This window comes from Amaranthus tricolor, chromosome 8 (assembly GCF_026212465.1).
Source record: "Amaranthus tricolor cultivar Red isolate AtriRed21 chromosome 8, ASM2621246v1, whole genome shotgun sequence".
Classification (NCBI taxonomy): Eukaryota; Viridiplantae; Streptophyta; class Magnoliopsida; order Caryophyllales; family Amaranthaceae; genus Amaranthus; species Amaranthus tricolor.
Window position 1 is genome coordinate 17,149,344 of NC_080054.1, and position 7,329 is coordinate 17,156,672.

Sequence of the window (7,329 nt, forward strand, 5' to 3'; positions counted from 1 at the left end):
ATATATATATATATATATATATATATATATATATATATATATATATATATATATATATTTCAATTTTCAATTTTATTTTAAAATATCTTTAAAAGAATCTTTTAAATTTGTATGCATTGGTGCAGTGGTATTTTCCTAATAAATACATTGTAGTTGACTTTCATTTAAAAACAATAGTTGACATTTGATAGAATTTATATAGTTCTATCTTGTATTCTATCATGATGATATGGGAAGAAAATATTTTAGTTTTTAGTTGTTTTCATTTATATTTAATTGAAGATACTTTTATTAATTACTTTTTTCGTTTTCTAATGTTTTTCTCATTTGGAATATTCTACTTTAAGGAGGGAGAAATTAAATTAAGGTTTTTAAAAGATATAATGAAGATAAAATACATCCTTGTGAGATTTTATTTTGTGAGATTTTATTAGATTAGTCTTAATGTTTTCTTTCTTATCATATATTTTTTATAATTTCTTATGATGCGTATTTTGAGATATTGAGACTTGAAAAGTGTTAGGAAAACTGTATAAAAAGTAATTAGAAAGAAAAAAAATAATATAATATTACATAAATAGTAGTTGTATTAAAGATATATAATTTTAGGCTTAAGTGGGCTTTTTTTTTTAATATCTAAGTTATATAATAATAGTTAAATATCGTACAAAATTAACTTAAATATCTAGGTTGACCTTATCATTCTTTAGTGTACTTTTTTCGTTTTTGTTTATTTGTCCACATTATTAAAACCGGTAATTTTATAAGTTTGTCTACTTTAGAGAAATTAGAGAAATATGGTTACAGAATTAGGGAAAATGTAATCTTTTAGATGATTTTCAATGTATTGAATCTCATAAACATGACTTCTTTACTAATAAACGGTTTTGAAACATTTTCTTAGCAAAAAAGGTCACGGAGGTTTAATTGGGCAATCCTAAGGGTTACCGTGTGAATTTAAAATAAACTTTAATTACCACGTGGAAAACCCAATACCTCAGGATTATCATGTGGAATTCCCCATTAATGAATTATAATAATCTTTCCGTAGAAATAAGTACTTGATTTACCAAAAACTTAACATTTATTTCATATATCATATGAAAAAGTTGAAAGTTTAAAGTCATCATGTAGATTTAAAAAACATTTGCAAAAAAGCAAAAAATTTAGGATCACCTAGTAAAATGTTTTTTCCCCGCAATTATTTAGTTTAACTTATGAAGTACAGTTTATACTTTATAGTGAGGCATGGGTACCACAAAATGATATGTCTTCTAGTGAATATGCCTCTTTCGTTCTCCCATAAGCCATATTTGTAATGTAAGGAGGAAAAATAATTTGTGAATCTTTCTAAATTCTGTCCAACATCCTGCACCCAAAAAGGTTTGGACAGAAACATCATAATGGAAAAGCAAAGAGAAAGTGACAAAGGAGATACACACAATGTTCAATTCTTACGGGAAAAAGACACAAATAGAAATAAAAAATATTGAGTATGAAATACTGAATTATAATTCAAAAGTATAAGCTTTAAATTCTGTTGAGTGCATCCTATTGAATTTATCTATTTATATGAATTTTATCTATTTTTATTTTATAAGCCTGTGAAAAGATTCAGACTTGCGGTATTATTTTATCTTTTTTTATGAGCATCTTTCTGAGTCGAAAGACTTTTTGACCGCACACTCCTGTATGGGTATGAGTTGTCGTCATCCTTCCCTCCCCAGATCCTGATCATATTTTATATAAGCAAGGTACAAAGAGTATGATAAACTTTACTCATCCTAATTTTAATATAATATAATACTTATGGTCCCATTATATTTTCTAACTAACTTTATTTTAAAATTTTAATATTACTCATGGTTCCCACATATTTTTCATTAACTTTATATATATATATATATATATATATATATATATATATATATATATATATATATATATATATATATATATATATATATATATATATATATATATATAATATTTTAAATAATTAAGGTCACCATATTTTTTTTCAATAACTTTGTTTTAATATTTATTTGAAGTTTTGTGGTCTTCACTGTTTCTCTATAATTTTATTACTTAATAACATAATATAAATGAACATGCAAAAGATTTAGCTTTTTTTATTTTCTGTGAACAAGTTTTATGTAACATCAATAGAAAATTGAGAGAGTACACACTAAAAAGTACATATACTCCCTAAAATATAAAGGTGGGAAAACTCGTAAAAATTCTTTTTATACGTGTTACACTTTTTTTATTAAATCGTTTTCAATTACTTGATACATTATAATTTTTGAAAAAAAAAATTATAAAAATGTCTATTTTGCCTTTATTTGTTTTTATTTATATCTTATTAACTTTTACACATATCTTATTAGACGCAAAACATTGATATAGCAGGTATATAGAACGTAGAAAATACTCTCTCTATTTTAAAATACTCGCACTCGATTGCGACATACTGTCTAGAAAAAGTTACTATAATAAGCATAATGAAACGAAGAATTGATTTCATTATAGAACTATTTTCAACAGTTGACAAATAATGTCCATTGTAAATTGTCCATTTGTGAATGGCTTTTATATACTGAGCACTTATATTTGGAAATCTATTGTGTTAGATTCTGATTTGAAATGGAATAATTACTCCTACTCGCTCCTATATCCACTATATAAAGATGTTGATTATGGTTAACGTTTTTGATTTGACACCTTAAATTAGCTACTCAGTGGAACCATACTCCTCCCACTCAATAGTTCTACTTTTGGCAACTTACTACACGCCATTTTCTTCTATATTTTGCCTAGTTGTAGACTTATACTTGTTAGTGGAAGCATGCATACTCTTACCACATTACTCTTCTGACCCTTTGATTTACATAGTATCTCCTATTTACCTAATGTGTTCTATTTGACTTTTTAATATTTTTAGGTGGTTAAATAAGATCACATATAAATGAAAAAAATGGTATTTTTAAATTTCGATAAGGGTAAAGTGGGGTTAATAAGTATAGAGGTGTGAAAAAGTTAAGTGTAATAAGGGTAAATTTATAAAGTTAACATACCCAAAATAGAAATAAAACATTTAGAGTGACTTGACTAAATAAGAAAAAAGACATTTAAGATGAATATGAGGGAGTATTAAAGTAAAAGTGAATTATTTTAAAGGAGAAGTAGATATTTGATATAATAAATAAAGTAAAATATTAAACTATATATAAATGAAATTAAAAAGGAAGTTACAATGTATAGATGTGAATATAACAATGTAATAAAGTTAATGTAACATCCTTTTTTTTTAAAAAAAAATAATAATAATAAATAAATAAATAAATTTCAGAAATTAAAAAAAAAAACTCCCCATTAACAAATAACTTCTCAATTCTCCCTCTAAATCTTATAACTAACCTCACTTACCCATTATAAATTAAACCAATTACCCTTAATTCATTCACATTATTACTCATATGTCCTTTTTTCTCCTACAAACTACTTCCTCCATGTTCGAATTGCCTAAAATTAAAAATAATAGAATGCTTGAATGAACAAATAGGGTTGAATGAACAAATGCTTGAATCCCAAAATAAGTTGTAAAACATAAAATAACTTTTTTATTCTTTGCAAGTGTGAGAATGGCAAAGGAGGAAAAAAATTAGATCACATTTTATCACACATGCAATATCTTGCATATTGAAGAAGGAAGATGTCGATGTGTAGTGAAAACGATGGTATACTAGAGTTCGAATAATGTTTTTCATATTCCAATATTCCCAAGATCGAATGTATGAAGTCTTGTGGCAAACAAATTACGTTATCAATGATATCAATGTTTGTAGGAGAAAATAATGCAATAAAAACGACAGAAAGATTTAAGGAGGTTCACCCAACTTAGGCTACGTCCTCCAATGTGTAGTATCTCTTATATTATCAAAGGAGTTCATAGAACTCTCAAATATGGAGAATTACAATAGAGAAGAGATATAGGCTAGTGTTTGGCTTAGGGTGTATTTTGTGGATGATCTTTAGATGAACAAATGAGCTCTTTATTTACAGGGGAGATCACATTAAGCAACATTTAATACATTAAAGCTATGAATAAATGATAAAAAAACAGCCCCAAACACTTGAAGAGTCAAAAAACAACATCTTAGGAGCGATAGAGGATCCGCTCGACCAAAGTAGAGGCTCGCTCGGTCGAGTGGCCTAGTCGAGCAGGCTACAGCAAGCTACTAGAAGTATTCTGTTTGTTCGCTCGACCTACCCAGGAGCTCGCTCGGTCGAGCGACCTTCAGAAGGCATTCTAACAGCTTTGTTCGACCCAACATAGTAGAGCATCCTTTCCACTTCTTCATTAAGATTCATAACTCCCATGTTTAAGTCACTTCATCAACACACCACTTATTTTATGCATTGATCATCAACTTAATCACCATATTAAGTGACACACTTAATCACCCATTAAACCTCTCAAGAGATACCATCTCTATGTGCATGACTTGATTGTGCACTCAAGTCACTATTAACATTAACAATCTCCACCTTGACTTGAGTTCACCTAAGTCAATGGAATTCTCTAATTCACTCCAACATAATATAACAACTTACACAACTACATACTCAAAACAAAAAAATATAAACAGCACATGTGCATAAACATAGCACATGCACTAAAATGCCCTTAAAGGGCTCATAAGAGTATGAGATTTTGATTACCAATCAAGTCCATACATCCCATGGACTCATTGGGGGTATGTTGGAATTATTCTCGAACTTTCATTGCTTAAAGAAGTATCATCATCTTCATCATCGTGCTTGGTTGAAGTAGTGGACACACAAGCCGAACTAATTAAGGTTGAACCCATAAGCATATACAAGCCATCGTTAATGGACCGAAGTCCTTTATAGAACAAATTAGGACCCTTGCCAACCTTCAAAACTCCACCTTCGCCAATGCATCTAAAACCTTCTTTATCCAAAATACTAAGGGAAATTAAGTTTCTATTCATACTTGGAACATGAAGGACTTCGGTCAATGTTCTTACAACATCATCAAACATGATAAATTTAAAATCTCCAACACCAACTATCGGACAACTAGCCTCATTGCCCATAGTAACTTTTCTTCCATCAACCTTTTGATAAGTTGAGAAGAAACTAGAGTTAAAAGTCATGTGTCTCGCACATTCCGAATCCAAAATCCAAGAATCACCACCCTTATATTCACTAGTAACAACAAGAGCACCAACATCATAATCCTCACTTTTAACATAGCTTGCTTCGGCGGAAATGGCTTTCATTGACTTGCTTTAATCGGATTGTTTGGCTTTCAATTTCCAACAATCTTTCTTGAGGTGACCTTTCTTCTTACAAAAGTTGCAAGTCATGCTTCTTTTGTTCCTACTTGACTCCTTAACAAGCAAAGCATCATTGGAATTTTTGGACTCCTTTTGAGCAAATTGAGAATCAATACGGTCCATTTGAGTCTAGGCCTTTCTAACATCCTCGCTACTCAACGTGTCTCTTCCATATAACAATGTTTCCCTAAAATGCTTATATGAAGGCGGTAGTGAAATTAACAATAGAATAGCCAAATCCTCATCATCCACTTTTACATCAATATTTTGCAAATCCATAATTATTGAGTAAAATTCATCAAGGTGCGGTTTCATGGGCTTTCCTTCTTGCAATCTGAGATCATACAATCAACTCTTTAACAAAAGTCGATTGGTAACACTCTTTTCCATATAGAGTGATTCTAAATTTTCCCAAATGCCTTTTAAAGTTTCCTCCTTTACAACTTCTCTCAAAACTTCATTAGAGAGACAAAATTGCGCATCCATTTCTTCCCATTTTGCCTCACTTATGCTTTCGGGTTTCTTCTCCTCACCATCAAGTACTTCATGCACTCCATTTTGTATCAAAATTGCTTTCATTTTGACTTGCCATAAGCTAAAGTTCACGCTCCTATCAAACTTCTCAATATCAAGTTTCATTGTAGCCATGTCGCACCAATATGACCTCTAAATCAAGATAATAACGAATTGGCTCTGATACCAATTAAAAACGATGCTATATTAGAGTTCGAATAATGTGTTTCAAACTCTAATATTCCCAAGATCGAATGTATGAAGTCTTTTGACAAACAAATTACGCTATCAATGTTTGTAGGAGAAAATAATACAATGTATGGATGTGAATATAACAATGTAATAAAGTTAATTTCCGAAAATACAATTGCTGCAAAATAAGAAAAAAAATCGAAAAATGAAAATGATGAAAATAAGAGGGAGGAAGGGATGTCCCAAACATTTTGCGATGTATAGGCTTGAATGCGACATTAAATGAAATATCACCAAATATTTTGTTGAAATATCACCATGTATAAATATTTTATTTATATTATACGTTTTTTATGCATTCAAGAATATGTATGTGTATTTATACACATATGTCCTAGCAAAACTCTATAAACCATAAAAATGAACAACTTACACCATTTTATTCATAAGAACGATCCTTTAAAAAATCAAGACTCTCGATCTTTAACAACAACTCAAAGCATAATTTTTTTACGAATTTATAAGTACAACTATCATGAATTCAAAGAAAATAAATTTTATCATCAAAATGCACAAAACAACCTTACACAAATCCTATATTTTCTATAAAACTTTTCAAAATAAGTTTACTCGAATCATGAATTTCAACCATCTAAACCGTGTATAAACTTTAAAATTACAAAATTCAAATAATTTGCAAAAGAAACTTACGATAGGGTTGAATGAACAAATGCTTGAATCCCAAAATAAGTTGTAAAACACAAAAGAACTTTTTTATTCTTTGCAAGCGTGAGAATGGCAAAGGAGGAAAAAAATTTGATCACATTCTCACACATGCAATGTCTTGCATATTAAAGAAGGAAGATGTCGATGTGTTGTGAAAACGGTGGTATATTAGAGTTCGAACAATGTGTTTCATACGCCAATATTTTCAAGATCGAATGTGTGAAGTCTTGTGACAAACAAATTACGCTATCAATGATATCAATGTTTGTAGAAGAAAATAATGCAATAAAAACGACAAAAAGATTTAACGAGGTTCAACCAACTTAGGCTACCTCCTTTGGTGTGTAGTATCTCTTATATTATCAAAGGAGTTCAAAGAACTCTCAAATATGGAGAATTACAATAGAGAAGAGATATAGGCTAGTGTTTGGCTTGGGGTGTATTTTGTGGATGATCTTTGGATGAACAAATGAGCTCCCTATTTATAGGGGAGATCACACTAAGCAACATTGAATACATTAAAGCTATGAAT